The sequence below is a fragment of the Ailuropoda melanoleuca genome, chromosome 12, assembly GCF_002007445.2.
Source record: "Ailuropoda melanoleuca isolate Jingjing chromosome 12, ASM200744v2, whole genome shotgun sequence".
Classification (NCBI taxonomy): domain Eukaryota; kingdom Metazoa; phylum Chordata; class Mammalia; order Carnivora; family Ursidae; genus Ailuropoda; species Ailuropoda melanoleuca.
The window spans coordinates 60,488,819-60,514,840 of record NC_048229.1 but is presented as its reverse complement, the minus strand read 5'-3'; positions in this window follow the sequence as shown (position 1 = coordinate 60,514,840).

Sequence of the window (26,022 nt, the reverse complement as noted above, 5' to 3'; positions counted from 1 at the left end):
ATCTACACTTTCAATGCTATCCCGATCAAAATACCGAGGACATTTTTCAAAGAACTGGAACAAATAGTCCTTAAATTTGTATGGAAACAGAAAAGGCCCAGAATCTCCAAGGAACTGTTGAAAAGGAAAAACAAAGCTGGGGGCATCACAATGCCGGATTTCGAGCTGTACTACAAAGCTGTGATCACAAAGACAGCATGGTACTGGCACAAAAACAGACACATCGACCAATGGAACAGAATAGAGAACCCAGAAATGGACCCTCGGCTCTTTGGGCAACTAATCTTTGATAAAGCAGGAAAAAACATCCGGTGGAAAAAAGACAGTCTCTTCAATAAATGGTGCTGGGAAAATTGGACAGCTACATGCAAAAGAATGAAACTTGACCACTCTCTCACACCATACACAAAAATAAACTCCAAATGGATGAAAGACCTCAATGTGAGACAGGAATCCATCAAAATTCTAGAGGAGAACATAGGCAACAACTTCTATGACATCGGCCAGAGCAACCTTTTTCACGACACATCGCCAAAGGCAAGAGAAATAAAAGATAAAATGAACTTATGGGACTTTATCAGGATAAAGAGCTTCTGCACAGCCAAGGAAACAGTCAAAAAAACTAAGAGACAGCCCACGGAATGGGAGAATATATTTGCAAAGGACACCACAGATAAAGGACTGGTATCCAAGATCTACAAAGAACTTCTCAAACTCAATACACGAGAAACAAATAAACAAATCATAAAATGGGCAGAAGATATGAACAGACACTTTTCCAATGAAGACATACAAATGGCTAACAGACACATGAAAAAATGTTCAAAATCATTAGCCATCAGGGAAATTCAAATCAAAACCACACTGAGATACCACCTTACGCCAGTTAGAATGGCAAAGATAGACAAGGCAAGAAACAACAATTGTTGGAGAGGATGTGGAGAAAGGGGATCCCTCCTACATTGTTGGTGGGAATGCAAGTTGGTACAGCCACTCTGGAAAACAGTGTGGAGGTCCCTTAAAAAGTTAAAAATTGAACTACCCTATGACCCAGCCATTGCACTACTGGGTGTTTACCCCAAAGATACAGACGTAGTAAAGAGAAGGGCCATATGCACCCCAATGTTCATAGCTGCATTGTCCACAATAGCCAAATCATGGAAGGAGCCGAGATGCCCTTCAACAGATGACTGGATTAAGAAGCTGTGGTCCATATATACAATGGAATATTACTCAGCTATCAGAAAGAACGAATTCTCAACATTTGCTGCAACATGGACGGCACTGGAGGAGATAATGCTAAGTGAAATAAGTCAAGCAGAGAAAGACAATTATCATATGATTTCTCTCATCTATGGAACATAAGAACTAGGAGGATCGGTAGGGGAAGAAAGGGATAAAGAAAAGGGGGGTAATCAGAAGGGGGAATGAAACATGAGAGACTATGGACTATGAGAAACAAACTGAAGACTTCAGAGGGGAGGGGGTGGGGGAATGGGATAGACTGGTGATGGGTAGTAAGGAGGGCACGTATCGCATGGTGCACTGGGTGTTATACGCAACTAATGAAGCATCAAACTTTACATCGGAATCCGGGGATGTACTGTATGGTGATTAACATAATATAATAATAAAAAAAAATTCTTAAGGAATATGATACCAGATGCAAACCTCAGCCTGCAGAAAGAAATGAAGAACATCAGGAAGAGGAAATATGTAGTTAAAAATAGAGAACAGGTTTTTTTTTTGTATGTATTTTAATTTCTTTAAATGAGTATTATCTGCTTAAAGAAAAAGCAGTACCAGTGTTTTATGAGGGTTTATAACATAAGTAGAAATAAAAAGCCTGTCAAAAAGTACAAAATGATTGGAGAAAGAGAAATAGAATTATACTTTGTAAACTTCTAACATTATTCATGAAGTAGTGAAACATTATCTGAAGGTAGAATGTGGTATGTCAAAGATGCATACTATAATTTCTAATACAGCCATGGAAAAATAACAAATAGAGTTTCAGCCCAGAATTCAATATAGGTGATAAAATAGAAAGGGTACAAAAGAAAGAGGGACAGGGAAAGTAAAAATAGGAGAAATGAAAATAAACTAAGATAGAAGACTTAAGCACAAATGTATCAATAATTACATTAAGTGTAAATAAACTCTAAACAAAAACAAGAAGGCAGAAATTATAGTTAGTTGAACTAGAGAAAGCAAAATTTCAAGTTCTTTCCAAGCTTGGAAATGATGACTATCAGACAATTCAACTGGACTGAATTCTTTACCCCTAGTCATAACTTTGTCATACTTTTGAGTCTATGAGGAATAGATTCTACACATATTAATAAACTTGGGTTTGTTCAGCTTTTCTAGTTTTTTTTTTAATATACTGATAGATGCAACTTTATTTTGATTTTTAAAGCAATTAGAGGGTTTCCAAGGAATATAAAGTTGTTCAATTAAATATTGATGGGGCAATGACTGCTTATAAAAAGGACACTACTGCTTTGTTCTCATAATAAATCTCAAACATCAAAATTAACACATTATGGTAGCTTTTATTCCTTTTTATTTGAAAAATTGTTATACCAATTAAATTAAGTAATTTTTTGAAAACTACAGACACCCTCATACAACCCACAGACCTAAAACAAACTTACTCTGTGTGTGGAAGGAACTGGTTTGCATCGTAATAAATTATTAGCTTTCAAGAATGAAAGGCTTATCATTAAATGCTGATTCTTCTATTTTTTACGTATTTGACCTCATGCAAATTTCACAAACTTGAGCCTCAGTTTTCTAAAATGAGATAAACATTCAAATTTCTGAGAAATTCTAAAATATATATTTTAGCACATTTTTAAATGCCAGGGATCAAAATGCATTTTAATAACATTTCAAAAATAATTTTATATCTACAAGAAAGTTCAAAAGATAACGCAGAGTTCCTATATACCTCACACCCAGTTTCTCTTACCATAATACATTTGTCAAAATTAAGCAGCCAGCATTTGTATGCTATTATTAACCAAACTCCAGACATTATTTATATTTAACCAATTTTTATACTAATTCTCTTTTTATTTTCCTGAAATAAAATAACACATTGTAATAATTCATTATGTCTCCTGTAACACTTTCTTATTTTTTCTTTGACTGTCATGACCTTCAGAATTTTAAAAAATAATGGTCAGATATTTTGTGGACTGTCCTCAATTTGAGTTTGTTCTTTGTTCTCAAGATAGATGGAGGTTATTATTTTGGGGGGAAGAACACCGCATACATGAACTATTATTCTTCATCACATCATATCGGCANCAATAATTACATTAAGTGTAAATAAACTCTAAACAAAAACAAGAAGGCAGAAATTATAGTTAGTTGAACTAGAGAANAGGACATCGTGGTATCAAACTGGCATAACTGGTGATGTTAACCTTGATCATTTGCTACTTTGAGTTATAATCCAAATTTATCTTTTTCCTCAGCTTNAAGCAAAATTTCAAGTTCTTTCCAAGCTTGGAAATGATGACTATCAGACAATTCAACTGGACTGAATTCTTTACCCCTAGTCATAACTTTGTCATACTTTTGAGTCTATGAGGAATAGATTCTACACATATTAATAAACTTGGGTTTGTTCAGCTTTTCTAGTTTTTTTTTTAATATACTGATAGATGCAACTTTATTTTGATTTTTAAAGCAATTAGAGGGTTTCCAAGGAATATAAAGTTGTTCAATTAAATATTGATGGGGCAATGACTGCTTATAAAAAGGACACTACTGCTTTGTTCTCATAATAAATCTCAAACATCAAAATTAACACATTATGGTAGCTTTTATTCCTTTTTATTTGAAAAATTGTTATACCAATTAAATTAAGTAATTTTTTGAAAACTACAGACACCCTCATACAACCCACAGACCTAAAACAAACTTACTCTGTGTGTGGAAGGAACTGGTTTGCATCGTAATAAATTATTAGCTTTCAAGAATGAAAGGCTTATCATTAAATGCTGATTCTTCTATTTTTTACGTATTTGACCTCATGCAAATTTCACAAACTTGAGCCTCAGTTTTCTAAAATGAGATAAACATTCAAATTTCTGAGAAATTCTAAAATATATATTTTAGCACATTTTTAAATGCCAGGGATCAAAATGCATTTTAATAACATTTCAAAAATAATTTTATATCTACAAGAATGTTCAAAAGATAATGCAGAGTTCCTATATACCTCACACCCAGTTTCTCTTACCATAATACATTTGTCAAAATTAAGCAGCCAGCATTTGTATGCTATTATTAACCAAACTCCAGACATTATTTATATTTAACCAATTTTTATACTAATTCTCTTTTTATTTTCCTGAAATAAAATAACACATTGTAATAATTCATTATGTCTCCTGTAACACTTTCTTATTTTTTCTTTGACTGTCATGACCTTCAGAATTTTAAAAAATAATGGTCAGATATTTTGTGGACTGTCCTCAATTTGAGTTTGTTCTTTGTTCTCAAGATAGATGGAGGTTATTATTTTGGGGGGAAGAACACCGCATACATGAACTATTATTCTTCATCACATCATATCGGCAGGACATCGTGGTATCAAACTGGCATAACTGGTGATGTTAACCTTGATCATTTGCTACTTTGAGTTATAATCCAAATTTATCTTTTTCCTCAGCTTTTTCCATTTTGGCCATTAAGAACTCTTTCAGTTTTGCTTCTGTCTCCATCCTTTTGTTTTTAGGTGAGCCAGTTCTACAGGGAGGTTTGATTTCTTCCACTGGAGAATAGTACTTAGAAACCAAGGTGCTAGATATGCTTATGGCTTCTGGGGTTTTACTGTTTCTAGGCCCTTTAGAGCTAGGATATAAAGGTATGCACGCTAACTCAAATATATATATTTGTAATCATTTTTCCAGCTGCCTATCTATCATCTATCTATCTATCTATCTATCTATCTATCTATATCTATCTATGTCATCTATCTATCTATCTATCTATCTATCATCTATCTATCATCTATCTAATCTAGATATCTTTGCTAAACATGAGTTCATACTGTCTCCAGCTTTACTTCAGTAGCACAGGGGTTCATTCTAACCTTCTAACCTAGCTTATTTATAATTCCATCTTTAACAGTGAAAAACTTGTTTCATTATCCACCATCCATTAACTTGTATGTTAAACCCCACTATGCATGTAGTATGGTATAGAACCGTTGACCCATACCCCCAGAAGAAACAAATTTTCCAACTAGAGTACGGTGTTTATGGATAGTTACCTTTTCCTTAAGTTTTTACATAAAAAAACTTATGTTCACACCAAATTCTGTATGCAAATTTTTATAGTAACTTTATTNTTTTTAATATACTGATAGATGCAACTTTATTTTGATTTTTAAAGCAATTAGAGGGTTTCCAAGGAATATAAAGTTGTTCAATTAAATATTGATGGGGCAATGACTGCTTATAAAAAGGACACTACTGCTTTGTTCTCATAATAAATCTCAAACATCAAAATTAACACATTATGGTAGCTTTTATTCCTTTTTATTTGAAAAATTGTTATACCAATTAAATTAAGTAATTTTTTGAAAACTACAGACACCCTCATACAACCCACAGACCTAAAACAAACTTACTCTGTGTGTGGAAGGAACTGGTTTGCATCGTAATAAATTATTAGCTTTCAAGAATGAAAGGCTTATCATTAAATGCTGATTCTTCTATTTTTTACGTATTTGACCTCATGCAAATTTCACAAACTTGAGCCTCAGTTTTCTAAAATGAGATAAACATTCAAATTTCTGAGAAATTCTAAAATATATATTTTAGCACATTTTTAAATGCCAGGGATCAAAATGCATTTTAATAACATTTCAAAAATAATTTTATATCTACAAGAAAGTTCAAAAGATAACGCAGAGTTCCTATATACCTCACACCCAGTTTCTCTTACCATAATACATTTGTCAAAATTAAGCAGCCAGCATTTGTATGCTATTATTAACCAAACTCCAGACATTATTTATATTTAACCAATTTTTATACTAATTCTCTTTTTATTTTCCTGAAATAAAATAACACATTGTAATAATTCATTATGTCTCCTGTAACACTTTCTTATTTTTTCTTTGACTGTCATGACCTTCAGAATTTTAAAAAATAATGGTCAGATATTTTGTGGACTGTCCTCAATTTGAGTTTGTTCTTTGTTCTCAAGATAGATGGAGGTTATTATTTTGGGGGGAAGAACACCGCAGACATGAACTATTATTCTTCATCACATCATATCGGCAGGACATCGTGGTATCAAACTGGCATAACTGGTGATGTTAACCTTGATCATTTGCTACTTTGAGTTATAATCCAAATTTATCTTTTTCCTCAGCTTTTTCCATTTTGGCCATTAAGAACTCTTTCAGTTTTGCTTCTGTCTCCATCCTTTTGTTTTTAGGTGAGCCAATTCTACAGGGAGGTTTGATTTCTTCCACTGGAGAATAGTACTTAGAAACCAAGGTGCTAGATATGCTTATGGCTTCTGGGGTTTTACTGTTTCTAGGCCCTTTAGAGCTAGGATATAAAGGTATGCACGCTAACTCAAATATATATATTTGTAATCATTTTTCCAGCTGCCTATCTATCATCTATCTATCTATCTATATCTATCTATCTATCATCTATCTATATCTATCTATGTCATCTATCTATCTATCTATCTATCTATCTATCATCTATCTATCATCTATCTAATCTAGATATCTTTGCTAAACATGAGTTCATACTGTCTCCAGCTTTACTTCAGTAGCACAGGGGTTCATTCTAACCTTCTAACCTAGCTTATTTATAATTCCATCTTTAACAGTGAAAAACTTGTTTCATTATCCACCATCCATTAACTTGTATGTTAAACCCCACTATGCATGTAGTATGGTAAAGAACCGTTGACCCATACCCCCAGAAGAAACAAATTTTCCAACTAGAGTACGGTGTTTATGGATAGTTACCTTTTCCTTAAGTTTACATAAAAAACTTATGTTCACACCAAATTCTGTGTGCAAATTTTTATAGTAACTTTATGTATGATACCCCAAAATCTGGAAACAACCAAAATGTTCTTCAACAAGGAAATGGCTAAACAGACTGCCATATCCCAACAATAGAATGCTTTTGGGCCATAAAAAAACTACTGATTTGCACAATTGCATGGGTGAACCTGGAATGCATTTTACTAAGTGATAGTAACCAAGCCCAAAGGGCAATATGCTGTGATTCTACTCATACACCATTCTAAGAAAGGCAAACAGAAAACAGGTAGTTGATTGCCAGATGTTCCATTTGGCGGGGAGTGCATTTACTGATAAGAAAGAAAAAGGGCAGAGTACTTTTAAAGATGAAAGAATTGTTATGTATGGTATTGGGTGGGGAACACATGATTTTGTGGATTTGATTCAATGTATAGAACCATACATGACAAAGAGTGAACTTTGATTTCTGCATATTGAATAAAAATAGTCACCCAGATATCAGGGATCCTTGGACTGAATAAGACTTTGATTCCTCACCCCCCGCCCCAAATAACTGTATTACAAATTATATTAGTCCACTTTGGCTGTCATACAAAACACCAGAGATTACATTGCTTAAACAATAGAAATTTATTTCTCACAATTCTGTAGGGTGGGAAGTGGAAGATCAAGGTGCCAGCTGATTTGCTTTCTTCTAAGAGCTCTTCCTGGCTTGTGGACAGCCCCACATTCTTTGTGAAGTGTGTACTGAGAGATCTTTCTTTTCCTCTTTTTATAAATACACTAATCCTCTCAGATTAGGTCCCACCCTTATGACCTCATTTAACCTAACCACCTCCTGAAAGTTTTATTTCCAAATACATTCACATTGTTGGGGTCGGGGTGGGTGGTTTAAGACTTCAACATGACAATTTTGAGGGGACACAATTTATTCCATAGCACAAATGTGTGGCATAACCACACAGAAGCAGTTGAGAAAAAAGATAAGAGCTAAAATAACTAAATTTGTAAAATGTTGTTTTTGATGTTTGGACCAGAAATTATTATGTGTAAAGTAAAAATTAATTTTATAATTATTGCATAAATGTAACATGTTGTGTTGCTTCTGTTTCTCCCTCCCATCTTTAAGAGTTGTTATTAATTTGATGGTGCATTTTAAAATTTATGGCATTTAATGTCTTATAGAGATTAATTTTATAACATCTTTAAAGCTTCTAGTGCATCCTGAAACACGGAATTGGCACTTAATTAATAGTGGCTGTTATACTTATTAAACCTTTACCTAGTTATAATTAAAGTGAAAATATAATCTGTTACTCTGCTTTTTGACAGAATATTAGAATATTTCTGTGTTGTGGTCATAATAGTGATAATAATTTTTAAATTACCCTGTAGCTTTCTACAGAAATGTGCTATTATTTATTTACCTATTCCTCTATTTTCAGATGTTCAAATTGCATCTTGTTTTGTGATTTGTTGCACATTCCTTGTGGATGAAGGAAGCTGTTTCTGATGGTTTAGGCTTAAAATAAAACTGAGGCATTTAGAAACATGCAATGGAGACAAAACTGATTTTGGAGTATATCTTAAAATCTATATGAATTTGAAAACAATGTCACGAGTGGGGGATTGGACTGGTAGCTACCCTAAGAAATTATTCTGAGGGTCTTTTCAACTGAATTTAATGTGTTCAATTAAATGTTTTCTTAGGATACTTGCATATAGGTGCAGCTATCACCACAGTGGGTTCTTTAAATTATGTGGTTACATGTCCTGTGTAAGATACATGTTTGCAAATATTTTCTCCCATTTTGTGGGTTGGGTTCCCTTTTCACTTTCTCATGGTGTCCCTTGCGTCACAATAGTTTTTTTCATTTTAATGAAGTCCAGCTATCTTTTGTTGTTCCTCATGATTTTGGTGTTGTATCTAAGAATCCTCAGCTAAGCCCAAATTTATAAAGATATTCCCCTTTGGTTTCTTCTAAGAGTATTATAGGTTTATTTGTTATATTTAATTTGGTAAAATTATTGCAATTGGTGGGCTGAAGCAAACAACCATGATCTGAATTGGACCTTACTGTCCTGAAATTTAGTGTTCTTCAGTCAAGTTAGTATTGTGATTCTCAATAATCAAACTAGGCCTAAAGGTCCATTTAAAACTTATTTCTTGGGAATACAGTGGTTAACACATTAAAGGATAGGTATAAAACATCATTCCTCTAGAATATACATATGTAATATTTCTCTTCCTACAGATTTTCAGATCTTTAAACACATAATTATTTAGGATGCATATAGATTCAGGAAGTATTATTTTGTCCTTATTGTTTCTTTAAATATATCATTGTTTGAAAATCCTCTCATCATATGAGTTTCTGGCAGCAGAATTATTCATCTAGAAGATAAAACAAGCTGATTTATGCTCGACTAAAATGTCCCTGAATATGATATGATAAGAATAATTTATAAATAACTTTATGACTTTAAAATAATCTGCTGTTAAGATTTATCTTCTGCTTTCCTTCCAAATAATTATTTTAAAAATAAATCATCTCCTGGAATAAGTCAGAAATTTGGACAGTGTACAGGGGATTCCTCATAGCTGTTATTATTTTAGTCAATTAATTGAGAAGGGTAGATAATGCTTAATCATAGAAATGGCTCACATAAGTGTTCCAGTGTTACTCTAGCCTCACATGGGCCAAAAATATATTGGAAATTTTTTTTTTACAAAGAATACAACTGTCAGGAAAAAATTCTGAGGTTTGTACCATTCACTTTTATTTAAAATGCTATGAAAAGTTGTGCTTACTTTGATCATGGAAGTATAAACTAAGATTATAATAACATGCAGAAGGAAAAAAGCATATCCTCATGATTATGTTTCTCCCATTATACAGAGTGATGCAGAGTCCAAAAGTTGAGATCAGACATTGTTACACACCAACTGGGTTATATTACACTAATCCCTAAAATCATCTCTATGCCATTGTTTTTCAAATGGGCAGGGTTTCTTATTTGTTTGTTTGTTTTTCCCTTGAGGGAAGAGGGCTTCAGAATTGATGTTCATTGAATATTGATATATTACCAAAAAAATTTACGTGATCTTTCTACCTTTTCTGTTCATGCTCAATGTGTTGTTCACACCTTACGAGCCAGTTGAACCACATTACCTTGAGTGGTTGTCAACATTAATAAAACTGAGTTTCTAGATCTCAATTTTATATTTTATCCTTTAGTCTCTGGTTTAAAAGAGAAACAGAAGAGCAAAGTGAGGATGGGAGAGTGAAGGAGGGAAAGAAGGAGTGAAAGAGAAAGGGATTGTGTAGAGTCAATAAACCAGAACTGAAAGTGAGTGAAAGGATGAGTAATTATGCTTGTTCAGTGGATCTAACCTCTGAGAGAAGTGCTTGCTGAGATGAAGGCAAAGCAGTAGTGGCTAGAAGGATATATATTAGACCCAATTTCTTCTTGGAAAGCTTCCTTGGCAGTCTCCACAATTACTAACCCCCAAAGCCTAGGTCAGATGCTCCTATTTTTTCCTTAATGTTGGTGCAACTCTCCCTTTACTTGACTTGAACATGCACCAGGCTCTGAGACAACGGCAGGGTCTCTGACTTGCTGACCACTCTTGACACTGTATCTCCTGTTTTAGTAGAGACTGCTTCAGACTCAACAAATATGTGTTGAATGAATACTTCATGTGAGAAGGTACAGAGATCAGAGCAGTGGAAATGGGACTATTAAGGGCATTTTTTGAATGCAAGATACCCAATGACAGGAGATTAATATGTATAACAAATGATGAAGGCATTTCCATTTGAACTTAATTTTTATGTCTGCAAAGTAGCAAAACAAACAAAAGAAATGTCATTCAAAATCAGAGTATTAGAACGTCACCTCCCCAACCCTACCCACCCCTATGTAGCTTCTTGAATATTAGCACCTGATCCTCACTTTTAAGCTCCCATCTTTCCTAGGTCCTGATGTAGGCAGAAAGCTCACCACCCAAGCACTTACAATTCAATCGTATAACTTTAGAACTGGTCCCTATGTATTAGTCACATGGAATTATATTAATCAATTCTTTAAATATTGGTAATGGAATGGGAGGAGGAGTACATTTTAGTAAGGTAAGTACTATTACATAATGCATCATTTGCAAATGGTTGTCATTAAATAGTAATCATATATATGTAATAATGTACACATGAGCATACATGATTAATTGATATATACATGTAAAACATTGTTATTAGTGTATTTTGAACAAAACTATCATGCATCACAGATGAAATTACTGTTATTAAATCCTAGATAATCTGTGACACTAAATATTATTAAATATGAAGAGATAGATAATTTGCAACACTTTCTCAACATATCCCTCCAAATGCTGACTACTAAGGAATGGTAGTGTTTATTTTATTCGACCATATATACAAAATCCCTAATTCTCATCCTCACTAAATTAACTATGAAATGAGATAATCCATGATCATTTAAACCGGTTTTAAAAATTTGCTCTAGGGAACTCATTGTCCCTGGATTGATAAATTTGACTCTAATCCTGTTCATAAAGCTTCATTGCTGTACAATATCTGATTAAATTAAGCTCTGCCTTGCATTTTGAAACCTCCAAACCCCCACTGTGAATGTTCTACTTAACTTCATTTCTCCTCCCAGAATAAGGCCACAAAGTCTGTGTATTATATTACAACTTTCAAGTACTAAACGTACTAAAGCTAAATAAAGTTGCCCATAAAAATGTTACAAGTTTTAAGATTAACTGATGGATATGCTTGAACATGTTTGAATATATGCATTGGATGGGTAGACAATGGCGAGTGTTTTTAAATAACTCTATTTGAGATAGCTATTTCTTTTTGCAAGCTTTGTTTTTGTTGCCAGTTTATAGAGAATAATCAGTCAACAATATCTGCTGGAAAAAAAATATTCTTGTAAGAGTTACTTCTCAAATTCATTAAATGCATTTTCAAGGTTAAAATAGTTTCCTATTTAGATGGTCATCCTTTTATTTAAGAAAAGTTTTCCAAATATAGCGTCTATGTTTTAGGTTCTGTGTTAAATCATGCATTGCAAACTATTCTTAGACAATGCATAGAGGGACTACAAATGATTTCAGTAGAACTGGTTAGTATCCTTGCCTGAATATATTCTTCTCTTGCAACATATAAATTAGTATAAAATACAGATTAAAGCACTACTCGTGCTGACAGTCTTAATTAGTATTAAACAACATTGAGCAATCAGAAAGACAGAAAACAAGTTTTCTTTAAAGATTGAATTATGCATACACATGATTCACAATCATAACTACACATACACATACTCATATATATCATACACATATAAATTCTTAGAATTTATATAAGAAGAATAATAAGAATAATTAATATCCTTTTTAAAGGATAGAATAATAAATATCCTTTTTTAAAAAAATCAATTTATTTGAGAGAGAGAGAGAGAGTACACACAAGTAACAGAGGAAGAGAGGAGGAGGGAGAAGCAAACTCCCCGCTGAGCAGGGAGCCTGACGTGGGGCTCGATATCAGGACCCTGAGATCATGACCTGAGCTGAAGGCAGACACTTAACCAACTGAGCCATCCAAGGGCCCCTAAGAATTATAAATATCCTTACAGTTAAGAGTTTATTAAGTTCCTACTGTACACAATGGTAAGTACAGCCAACATTATTTAGCAAAAAGATCACTGTCAGCAGACAGAAGATTTTGGTTTAATTGCCTGTTTTACTCTTCACTAAATTTTAGTTCTTGCAAAAGTTCTTTTACTAGTATTTGCACTTCAGTTTTCTTTTTTTTTTTTTTTGGTAATCATATTTATTTATTTTTATTTTTAATGTTTTTTTTTATTATATTATGTTAGTCACCATACAGTACATCCCTGGTTTCTGATGTAAAGTGCGATGATTCATTAGTTGCATATAAACACCCAGTGCACCATGCAATACGTGCCCTCCTTACTACCCATCACCAGCCTATCCCATTCCCCCATCCCCCTCCCCTTGAAGACCTCAGTTTGTTTCTCAGAGTCCATAGTCTCTCATGCTTCATTCCCCCTTCTGATTACCCCCCCTTTCTGTATCCCTTTCAGTTTTCTTACTATATGTAATGGGGGTAATAAGCCCTACCTTAAGAGGTTTTTCATAAGGATTAAGTGAAATGATACCTGTAAAATACTTGGCCCAGTAAATGGAGCATTATAAGAATTCAACAAATGTAAGCTTACACCACTCATGAGTTATGGGGAAATCAATAGTATATATAAGGCATGGCTTCTGGCTCAAAGAAATATAATACCTACTAATACAAAGTCAAGGGAGAATCAGAGAGGAAACTGAACAGCCATCCAGGGGGGATGGAATTCTTATTTCATTATCAATTGAGTAGTAAATATCCCCTCTGTACTACAAATTAAAGGGAAGGAGAAACAGCCTCAGAAAAGTTTGAGGCAGATCATTGGATAAGGAAATTTTGTAAATGGATAGGATTTGTGTAGGTGAAGGTAAGTAACAACTGAAGTCATACATAGGAAAATTAGGCCTTCATTTTTATTTCTAGCCATAATCTTTCAAATCTTTCAATCACTTTTACCTGTTGAAAAGTAAAAGCCACATTTTTTTTTAAAGAGAGAGAAGGAGAGAGAGAAACCAGGGGAGAGGCAAAGGGAGAGAGAGAGAATATTAAGCAGGCTCCATCCCCAGCATGTAGCTCAATACAGAGCTCAATCTCACAGCCATGAGATCATGACTTAAACCAAAATCAGAAGTTGGACACTTAACTGACTGAGACAGCCAAGTGCCCCAAAGCAACAATTTTTCCTAAAAATGAAGGGTCTAAAGGAGTTCGTTTTATCTTGAATGTGGATATTTGAGAAGTCTTTGTCAAATATTATACTCATGGTTGTGTCCAATAAAGAAAAAAAAAAGAAGAAGAAAAAGGAGAAGGAGGAAGAGGAGAAGGAGAGAAGAAAAGAATGAGAGACCAGGAAGGGAAAGCCCAGAGGAGGTGGCATGGTGGTAACACAACTCTGCTGATTATCTCTGATTAGAGTTGGTAGCTGGGCTTCCCTCAGCCACATTTACTCAATAATTTTAGACAAGGATTTCTCCCTCTTTAATCCTTTGTTTTGTTCTCTATAGAATGAAGTGGTTGCAATCCCTCAATACCTTCCACTTCTGGTCCATATTCTATGTAAGCCCACTCTTGGGTATCCTGTTAGAAACTAAACATGGGAGGGAAGATGAGACAGTTAGAAGAATAAGCACAGCCGCAAAGTGTTCATAGGCAACACCTTGAGTCAGAAAGTGGAATTTAAAATCATGGAATTGCTTCCAAATGCAGAAAAATATAAACAAATATTATCATGATGGCTTTTAGGACAATGAGAAAAATTTGGCTCTTCTCTGCTTAGTGGTGAACACTGAACAAGAAACCACCAAACAAGATGCATCCATTATTAAGTTCATAATTAAATTGCTAAGTTCACCATTAAAATACACTCTCGTGACTTCTTACCTGGATCTCCCTCCACCTCTGCTCCCCATCAGAACACTTTCTCCCAGTTAATAGAGAAGTTTAGCTAGATTTAGTGTATTTGACCTCTGGAGAATGAGTTAGAGGTTGCTATTACTGTGAGAGGGAGGGGGATTTCTCATCTCTTTCCCCATCTCCCACCCTCCTGAGAGCAACCTTCAGACTATTTTCCAAACCACTCAAAACACTAATAACATTCCAGTGAAGTTTATTCCATCACCACAGGTAATTATCCCCCTGGGGGAAAAGGTCTGAAATTTTATGGGCTAATCAAATTTTTTTTTCTTAAGTCTCCTCCTTCAACTATCCTATAAAACTTACAAATTGCAAACCATGCAGAACATACAAGTAAGTGCAGAGAAAATGGTAAAATTCACTTAATGATCAGTATTCTTGTTAAGATTTCCAAGGCAGCATGGAGATTCTGCATTTGTCACCAGATGAACTTAGAGCTTGAGTCATTAGGCATTTTTTTTTTAATTTCACTATTTATTGTTATTAGAGTTTCATATCAAGACCAAATTTAACCACCATGTCTGTTTTCCCTCATTATGGAAATAATTCCATTGACCTTTCTTTTTTGTTACAAACCCCTCAACTTTTATGGGGTCATTTGGAAGAACAGTGTATTTCCTATTCCAATTCCATTCATTGGAATGTGTCTATTGTATATTTTGTTTTTAGGTTACAAACTCAGGCATATTTTCTGATTTACCAGACTGATGGGCTTCCTGTTCTGAGTCCTAGTTTCCAGAGAATGTTCTATTTCATTTGATCTACCGGTCAGAGTTTGGCATGAAATCCATAAGTAAAAATATATAGGGCAAGATTTGACTTAAGTTGATTGATATCAATACAATGGAGATTTATATACAGAAGAGAAGGGAAAGACCCAGAAGAATATAGGTTTCAGTCTACATTCTAAATCATCATGAGCAGAAATTCTTTGCCATAGGACTATTTCTCAGGTATAGGAACCACAGTTTGGGCAGATCTGGTAGGACTAGATAAGGTGCACAGGTAAGAGTGGGCATGATTTGGTCTTCATTCAGGAACTCAGAATATGGGTCACTTGTGGGCAGAGTGTAGAGATGACATATGGAAAGGGAGGAAGAATTCAGATCATGTTGTGTATGTTGGAATAGTCCCTACAGGGATCTTATAGGGTATTATGGTCCATGTCGGAACGAGGGCACATCACCAGAGTAATTCTCACCTGACTAAAGTGGTGTGTGTGTGTGTGTGTGTGCACACGCACTCACAACATGTGTATATTTGTGTTAGTGGATTGTGGGTCTATTAAAGCCCATCCTCTCTCATGGGGGTAGAAGGAAAGGAAAGGGTAAATGGAACTTCTGATTTTATTAGATATCTACCCTGACCTTGGCACAAGGCTCAATTTTATTTATTCAAATCTCACTTAATTCCTACAGATAAAAGAGTATAATAGATATTTCTTTATCAGATGAAAAACTGAAGTGCATAGAGGTTGAATTATGTGTCCCAGGTCAGGAGTGAGTAAATAATGGCCCTCTGGTGCCAAACCTGATATATCATCAATTCGAGCACATGGTCTCATGCAACTAGCTTAGCAGTTTTTTTCTTGAAGCTAGGTGTGGCAATCCCAGGACAGGGCTCAAGGGTGAAACCTATTGAAAAAGAGGGCTTCAAGGAGTCTGTCTGAAGTCTAGTTAAGGACTGAATCTTTGTTAGTGTGTTTGTTGGCTTCATAGTACATATTTTAAATTCACTATGTATTTTACATCCAAAGCACATCTCAGTTCAGACTAGTCACCTTTCACATGCTCAGTAGTATTCTGTGGCTAGTGGCTAATGTGTTAAACAGTGCAACCCAAGAGATTCCAATACAGTTTATCTGGGGCACATCCCAGTCATCATCATCCTCATCATTACTACTGTAACTCATGAAATGATACAATTGTGCAGCCAGATTTGAAAACAAGGATTTAAGAGCTTGTCTGCTCCTTAGTGCATTCTTTATTGTTACTTTTATGAACTTTTGGGTTTTGCTAAGTTTCCAAGGGTCTCCAAAGAAAACATCACCAAAAATTTCTTAGCACATCATTGGCCTTCTATCATGTTAAAACCCTTTGTGGACCACTTAATGGCATGTGAATTATATAAGAAAGATGTCTTATTAGGACAGGGCAGAGATCATTTTAGGAAATTTGCATCCCCTGAATTTTTTCAGCTCTTGCATAAATCCTGATGATATTTAAAACCAGGCATATGTCTTCAGAAAATAAAGTAAAACTGTGGCTTTGAGGAAAAAAGACAAGTTAGAATAAATCCATTGTTAGAAACCGAAGACCAAACCTGTAACTATATTTCAGATATTTAAAATACCCTTTTGAATAAATCTTCATAAAAATCTGATTTTCACCTCAAGGCATGCGATGTACAATCCATGAATTGCAGTTTCAATATTATTGCTTTTTTAAAAAAAGTATTTCCAAGCTTCCCCTAATAATCCAGTATAAATTTCACTATGTAATGATGACCTATGGAAAGTTGCCCTTTTGCCTCCACACTGGAGTTGGGTTTCCCAATCACCAGCACAAAGGATGTTTTATACATGGGCTGTTCCTCTACTTTAAAAAAGATCACTAGGAAATGTAACTGTACACAAAAGCCATTAGTATTCTACAGGGAGGATTTGTGTTTTGTGTTTGAGGCTTCTCACATTAAATTCAAGATCTTAACACTCCTTTGAGGCTTCTCAGGCCCCTGTGGTGACTCTTGAAAAGGCTTTTATTTCTTCAACATATGTAAATTGCAAAGGGTGAAGTCAATGTGATTTAAAGCTAACATCTCCTTAAGAGCTCAGAGGAGACAAAAGCTTTATTAAATGAAATAGTAGAGGAAATTGAAGTTCCAACATTTCAATATAATGTGATCATGAAGATGAAAAATAATATTTAGTGAAATTAAAAGTTCAGACTCAGAATGTACATCAGTCTTAATCTACATCAGTTCCTTTTATTTAATTTATCTGACATACTTTGTTCCTTTCAAGGGAATTCTCAAACAAGATCTGTTGGATAAAGGATTATTAGTGAGATGGCCTTGGGGGTCACTTCTTAACATATGTTATTCAGACTTGGGTGGAAATATATTTTCAAAGAGCACATAAAGTTTTACCCAACTCACAGGCACCTTCACCAAAGCTTTACATTGTCACTTGGCATAATATAATAATTTATAGTGATGTTCCTTGTTTTATTATTTTAAATTTCCACAAATGAAAGAGTCACTTTAAGCTATAGAATAGATACATAGATAGATAGATATAGATAGATTGATAGATAGTTAGATGAATACTAGCCACTCTTATTTGGAGAAGCCATAGCATTTAACATTTAGTGAGAAAAGGGCTAGGTTAAAATGGGTTTTCTTTAGTTTTAATAATATACTACTGTTGATGTATCACCTGTATTTAGCTACTACTGTAAAAAGTCTGCATTACCTTATATTGTTAAATAGGAACGCTAAACTAGCAGCAGTGTGCTTGAGTTACTGAGTTGTATGTTAAGGAGTCACAGAAGCCCTTTATTTCCAGTGGAAGGAAACAAGGAAGAAAAAAAAAAAGAGAGCGAGAAAGAAAAGGAAAAGAAGAAGATAAAGATATGCTTGTGTAGAATCATGATCATCTGATCAGATGTATTCAAAACCCAATTTAAAAATGGGCAAAGGGGGGCGCCTGGGTAGCGCAGTCGTTAAACGTCTGCCTTCGGCTCAGGGCGTGATCCTGGCGTTCTGGGATCGAGTGTCACATCAGGCTCCTCCGCTATGAGCCTGCTTCTTCCTCTCCCACTCCCCCTGCTGTGTTCCCTCTCTCGCTGGCTGTCTCTGTCAAATAAATAAATAAAATCTTTAAAAAAAAAATGAGCAAAGGTTCTGAATAGACATTTTTTTCAAAGAAGATATGCAAATGGCCAATAAGCACATGAGAAGATGTTCAACATCACTAATCATCAGGGAAATGCAAATCAAAACCACAATGAGATATCACCTCTTAACTGTTAGAATGGCTACTATCAAAAAGACAAGAAATAAAAAGTGTTGGAGAGGATGTAGAGAAAAGTGAGCCCTTGTGTATGGTTTGTGGGATTGTAAATTGGTGCAGCCACTGTGGAAAACAGTGTGGAGATTTCTCAAATATTAAGAACAGAACTACCATATGATCTAGCTATTCCACTAGTGAGTACTTATCTGAAGAATAGAGAAACACTAATTTAAAAAAATACATGCACCCATATGTTCATTGCAGCATTATTTACAATAGCCAAAATATGAAAGCAACCCAAGCATCCATCAATAGAAGAATGGATAAGGAAGATACATATACACACACATATGTACATATATACATATTCCACACAATGGAATAATATTACTCAGCCATGAAAAGAGTGCAATCTTGCCATTGGTGAACACATGGATGGGCCTTGGGAGTATTATGCTAAGTAAAATAAGTCAGAAGAAGAAACATAAATACTATAAGATTTAAATCATGTGAAGTCTAAACATAACCAAACAAAAGAATCAAACAAAACAGAAACAAACTCGTAGATACAGAGAACAGTTTGATGGTTACCAGAGGGAAAGGGGGTTGGGTTTGGACAAAAAGGATAAAAGAGGTCAACTGTAGGGTGATAGATGGTAACTAGACTTTTGGAGATGATCATTTTGTATTCAGAGATATCAAATTATAATGTTGGACACCTGAAAATTACATAATTAAAGCTTAGAGGAGGGAAAAAGCACAAATACAAATGTAATTACAAAATACTGAATAAAAGGAAAACATCTGTAACTATAAACATGTGTTGTAAAAGGGCTTGGCTCGCCCTGGGGCAAACAGGAAAGTCTTCCTTTAGACAGTTACTCAAGATGAGCACAGAGGGCTGAGTAGGAGCATTCAAACACCGACTAAACAAAAAGTATTTTTCAAGACCCAGAGTTCAAAGCTAAGACTTGGAAATCTACTGAAGGAACAGGCATTTGCACAAATGTTTACACTGCAGTGAAATGAACACTATAATTGAGACATGAAATAATATGCAATGAAAATGATGTTTTATTTTATCATAGAAACAAACAACAGACTAGCATTGCTTTAAACACACAACGTTGAAAATCCTCCCTAAAAATATTGTTGTATCTGTGTTTATGTTGAGCCATCTTATCTGACATCGTGTCTCTTCCCAGATTCCCCTATAGCTTAATATGATTTAATTTACTCTCTATCACATTTATATGGAAGTCTCTTCCTTTTTTTTTTTTTTAAGGTCATTGACATCTTCACTGATACGGACAATATCTCAAAGTTTATGGAAGAAATTAAGTGGTGCATAGAGATATATTATTATTTTACTAACGCATACATTAGATTTTTCTTTAAAACTTTTAGTACAATACTACTGCCTATCAGGGAGTTTTCCAAAGAATCATTTCAAAATATTAAATAAAAGGATACACTGAACTTGAAATTTCTAAGCCAAGTCTGCTATATATTAGTTATTAAAATCCACGTGTAAAAGATTGGACCAGGGGACTTATTCTTCATTCTGAGTGTGCAGTTCCAATAACATTGTCCATGAGATATGTCACTGCTATTGAGAAAGAAGTCCCAGAGTTATGGGAAAAGTGAAAAAAAAAAAAGGTTTATTACTTTTTAAAATAACTTTTATTTGAAAAATATTGACATTTTAATGTTTACAAAATAATCTTTTGAGTTCCATGGGGGTCATGAAATAGATATCGATACATCGAGCTGTATTTTATTTTATTTCTTAAAATTTCCAATAAAATAGAACATTTTTAAGTAATGTATTTATTGATCTAGAATGGACTGTATTTTAGAGACTGTAAGGGTGGAAAAATTTGTCTTCTATCTTCTTTGGCTTGTCCAATAATTGAATTGCTGTAAGAATAACTGGAGAAAAACAAATTTAATTTGGTAAAAACAGGAGCCCCTTAAAAATATGAGACCCAAAGGACATTAGGCAATTGAGGCTTATCTGCCATCCTGAGCCAAGGAGTGGGACCAGGGCCTGTGATTCAATGGGGAGGAGGGCATTTCACATGGAAGATAAGAGCAGATGCGTGTTATTAAAAAATAGTTATCTCTGGTAATTGTTCTTTTGCTGGGCCAAGCCCACTTTTTTAAATTCTTTAGGCAGTTATGGAGAGGTAACAGGTTTTCCTCAATCTGCTGGTTCTTGATCACCTTCAGCTGAAGATAATCCACATGCCAAAGTGGCACATTTTGAGGTGCACATATTCTACACCCCTTTAATATAGTCTTTTATAAAGTCCAACCCCCTCATTTTTTTAATGTATTCTTTTAAAGATTTATTTATTTTAGAGCGAGAACATTCATGAGTGGGGGGAGGGACAGAGGGAGAGAGATGGAGGAAGGCAAGCAGATTTTCCACCCAGCATAGAGCCTGTTCTGGGGCTGAAGGTGGGGTTAGAGTTGGGGCTCCTCGCGCAGCTATATCTCGCAACCCTGACATCATGACCTGAGCCGAAATCAAGAGTCGGTCATTTAACCGACTGAGACCCCCAGGTGCCCCGCAACTCCCTCATTTTTATATAAGGCACTTGTCTCAGATATGTTTCTGAGCATGCCCAAGGTCATCCCACTGGTGAGCAGCAGAATAAGGAAGAGAATTGTGGTTCCCTGACTGTCAATCTGATGCTATTTCCAGCCTGTTATAATGGCTCTCTTCTCTTTATTACTCGGTCCATATTTCCATGGGAATAATAGCTGGTGAGAAGAAGGAAGGGTGATTTGCTGAGCTATCCATGCAATTTTCAACACTGCAAAATCAAATGGCATTGATTCTCCCTAAATGGAGCACAGAGTAAGAATTTACATCTTTAAAAAAATAAATAAATAAAGATTTGGTAACTTCTTTAAGAATCTACTAAAATACTTAAAAAGATTGACAGTATTCTCTCCTCTTTAGTCTGTCGAACTTGACAGGAAACTCAGACAATTTAGATAAACATCATGTTCTAGAAGACTGCAAATCTGTATTGCAGGGCATTTTCACAACAGGAGATTTAGTGTTGTTCAGAATTTAACATGTAATTGGATGAATATGTTTAAACTGTCAAAGGCAGTCCTGTCTTCCTTATCAAAGAAAAAAGAGTGGGGGAAGGAGATATGCCAAGACTGAGTTCAGGTAAAAGCTAGATGCAAACAAAACCTCTCTCTTTGGCCCAAATCTTGTATGACTCTGGGAAATAAACATTTGCTTTACTGACCATATTCTGTCTCTTTCTTTCCCACCCTGTCCCTTATCTTTCCCTCCTTGACTTAAATGTTGCTTATTTTTACATTTTTCATTTTTATACCATAAAGTCTTCACATTGATACCAAAGTCACCCCTCTACCTTCACACATAAGCATACATTTCTCCATGAGCATATGCAATTTCATAACTTTGTGCTTTCTGTACAGCTCCTGCTTCTCAAGAACTTGCATCGACAATGACCCCCAGAAGTTGACTTATGCCTTTTTTGCCAATTCTCACTAAGTTTCATCCAGAAGGCAGTGTAAACCAAGGGAGGAGAGCCTTGGCCCCAGTGTTAGGGTACCTGCTTCTGAATGCCAGCTGTAGCTACAATGATATCTTCCTGTACAAGTGGTTTATGTCATGAAAAGCTGGGTTTACTCACCAGTCAAAATGCACACTTTAAAGTTATAGGAATTGCGGGCATGGTCACCACTGATTAAGTGGGGTTAGACCAGCATAATAAAATGACAGTAGATACCACTCTTTTTTTTTCCCCCTTCAATCTTGGTATAATTCCATTTTCCCAATTTGTCTTCATTTGCTCACTGTGTATTATAGAACTCAGATATGGACAATCCTTTTCACACAAATATGAATTTTTAATCCTGGGCTTCACTATAAAATTCCTTTCCTAATACACACTTCATAGCCCTCAGTTGAGATCTAAAAATGAAGCATAGTCTTTATATTACAGGTCTATGTAAAATCTTTAAATAATGGTGCCTGGGGGGAAAAATGTAATACAGATTTTCTCAGGTTGTGTCATTTTCCAAATTATAGTGCCATTAAAAGGGATACTTGCTGAACACCATGCCAAGTCTGAAGTGGTAACCTGAGGTCACTTTGTATGTATGTAAAGGGAAGGGAGACATATGCAATTACACATAAGGAAGTTTTTGGTTTTTTTCTTCCCTTCCCTTCCCTCTATTGGTATCAGAATAGCCAACTATGTATGCCTTAGATAGCATTATAAGTAGGTTGAACCCTTGAAATAGTGATTAGAGGTAAATAATGCTCAATTATTGTTATTTGAATAAATTAATTTATACATAAAACATTTTGTAAGGCATTGTGGAGGTTCATATACCTTATTAATCCTCTCCACAATTAATATGAGGGATCAAAAGTTAGAGCAAAGCCTCTGAACTCAGATTGGGATGCAGGGTGGGTGATAAAATATAAAGTTCATTTATAAGGCTTTTCAACCAAATTATCTGTATATGTGAACTTTTCTTTTTTACTGTTGTTTTGTTTTCATTTTGTTTTGTTTGCTAGCAACAGAATCTGATTCAAGAAAAAAAGGAAAGGAGGGGAGAGGAAGTGAAGGGGAAGAAAGAGAAAGAAGAGACAAGTATAAAAAGGAAAAAACAAATGACATAAATTTAATGGAAGTTTATGGGAAAGTTCAAAAAGTCAGAGCAAAGCTGACAAATCAGAACTGTGAAAAGACAGGAGTTGAAGTCAGGATAGCCTGGGAGCTTAGGATGAGTAGGGCACACAGGGCAGTATGAATTTGGACTGCCTGGGAGGAAGCAACTCTAACACATGTGGTCCTTGCTTTCTCTGCTTCCTCCACATTTCAAGGAAAAAAGCATCAGATTTTCTATTCATGGGTCATAGGCACAGATTTGACCAGGAAGGTCTAAGTTTTCTGGTTGCTTTTCCCACAAAGACTTCACAAATGGAGGAAAGAAGCAATTCTCCAAAGCAGAATGGAGCTGCTCACACTAGAAGAGAACATGTACCTGAGGCCAGCCAAATCAAGAAAGTAGCACAATGGTTTTCACATGGTGGTCTGCACGTTGTGAGAAATTTCATCATTTCCAATAGTTTTACTGGAATAACTAGTGAAATATTACATTGGCAAAGCTACAAAATTAGTGTTTGAGAGTGAGGGAAGAATTAAGAGTGGAATCAAGTCAAATCATACAATGACATTGTAGCAAATATATCCACATCACCATATTATCTTCAGAATTCATATGCAAATTCAGGTTTTAGTATTAGCATCCAGTGAACAAAAAATACATCTAAGATCTCTTGAATATTTATGATTATGAGCTGTTAAAACACTCACCACTGGTTTGTCCAAAAATTGTTTAGCAGCCTGAACCAGCTGACCTATCCCACCCTCTCCCTGCATGCTATACATACACACTCCTTTATTTCAGGTTTAGACAACATTTTCCTTCTCTGATATTTTGAGCAATTTGCACAAAGTCATTCAGTCATTACAGTGACACTTATAATGGTGGGACTAAAATCACAGCATTAATCTTCAGTTTAATGTGCTTAATCATGAGTCATAAAACATCCCCACATTTCACTTTTATATGTTTTATGAAGGTATATGGAGCTGAATTACATGTCATCTACCTTATGCAGTTTTGCTTGGGGAATTTATTTATGTAGCTTTATTTTCCTCTTCTTCTCCAGAATAGTTACTAGAGTCCACAATATGTACACAATTAGGAACAAAACTGTGATATTTAACACCTTCTATCATAATGCCATAACATAACTGGATAGAGTTGTAGGAGTACACAAGTAATTATTTAAATATCCAGTTGGACTATGAGATAGGATATTCTTATTACACACACACACACACACACACACACACACACACAGAGTTTATGAGATTGAGCAGATAGAATTCTACCTATGTGTTTTCAGTCAAGCTAGTTCTTATATTAGCCCAGCACATTTAAACATTATGGCTGAGATGTTATTTTTCCAGTGTGTAAAGTTGGCATAATTAAAAATCCCCTAACTATATTAAAGTAAGAGTTGAGGATTCAGTTATCTCACATATAAAAAACAGACATATACACTGTAAAATTCGAGACATATATTATTAGTTTTAGTACTAAGGGGCTTCTGGCATTTTGTAAATGAACTTCTCTTGCCAAGGGGGATAGAATTTTACTTGAATGCATTGTTCAGGTTTCAAAGGCAAAGGTTTCATTTTGGAATGATTTTTCTATAAATGCACTATGTCATTTCTTCCTGCAATCCATCTCTTACTTAATCCTCAAAGTTTGGCTAAAACCAACTCATTGTATGAAACCTCCCATCACTTTTTCTTCTTAAACTGATGACAGGTTTATGAAAATACAGCTAAGGACTAAGATAATCTGTGATTTCAACAATTTAAAGCATGTGCAGAGAGAGCATGGAGAAATTGAAGACCAAAAACAATGATATCTGGAAAAATGACCTTGTTTTAGACACTACACTAACTTCTGTCAGTCAAGGAGGGAAGGCCCAGATTTAAATCTCAGTGGAGTATCTTTCAGAGAAATGATGGTACCAAGAGTACACATCGCAAGGGACAGATTTTCAGGGTTTTCCAGAACGGTGCCTGTACTTCCAGAAGACACACCTTTATGGAAGGCAAATGGATAGACAAGCAGAAGCATGGGTGCTTATTTAAGAAACCACCAGTTTCAAATCTGTTTACTCTTCTTTTGAATTTGTAGATGGCTTAACCTCTCTTAGCATCATTAACTTTATTTTTAAAATGGGAATACTCCCTACTTAATATGACATAATTAAATGGAACAATGCATGGTTAGACAACACACATATACACACAGAGGGTTATAACAATATTGATTCCATCTCTTCTCGGTGCACTCCAGAGACCCAGAACACTAGCTGGCATATAGGGTGCAATTCCAGGTATGGAAGACAAAAGGGAAGACACACATGAAGAACCAGAACAAAGACTAAGTAGCCTGTTACTAGGACTTCTACTAAAGTTTTATTTTATTTAACTTTGCAAATATTTAGGTCTTATCTACTCATATTATAGACTCAGATACTCTCTCTAAAACCATTTTTACCAGTTCAGTTCTCAGCCTTTTTTCTTTCTTCCTTTCTTTTTTTACTTTTCCTTCCTTCCTTCCTTCCTTCCTTCCTTCCTTCCTTCCTTCCTTCCTTCCTTCCTCTTTCTTTCTTTCTTTCTTTCTTTCTTTCTTTCTTTCTTTCTTTCTTTCTTTCCTTCCTTCCTTCCTTCCTTCCTTCCTTCCTTCCTTCCTTCCTTCCTTCTTTCTTTCTTTCTTTCTTTCTTTCT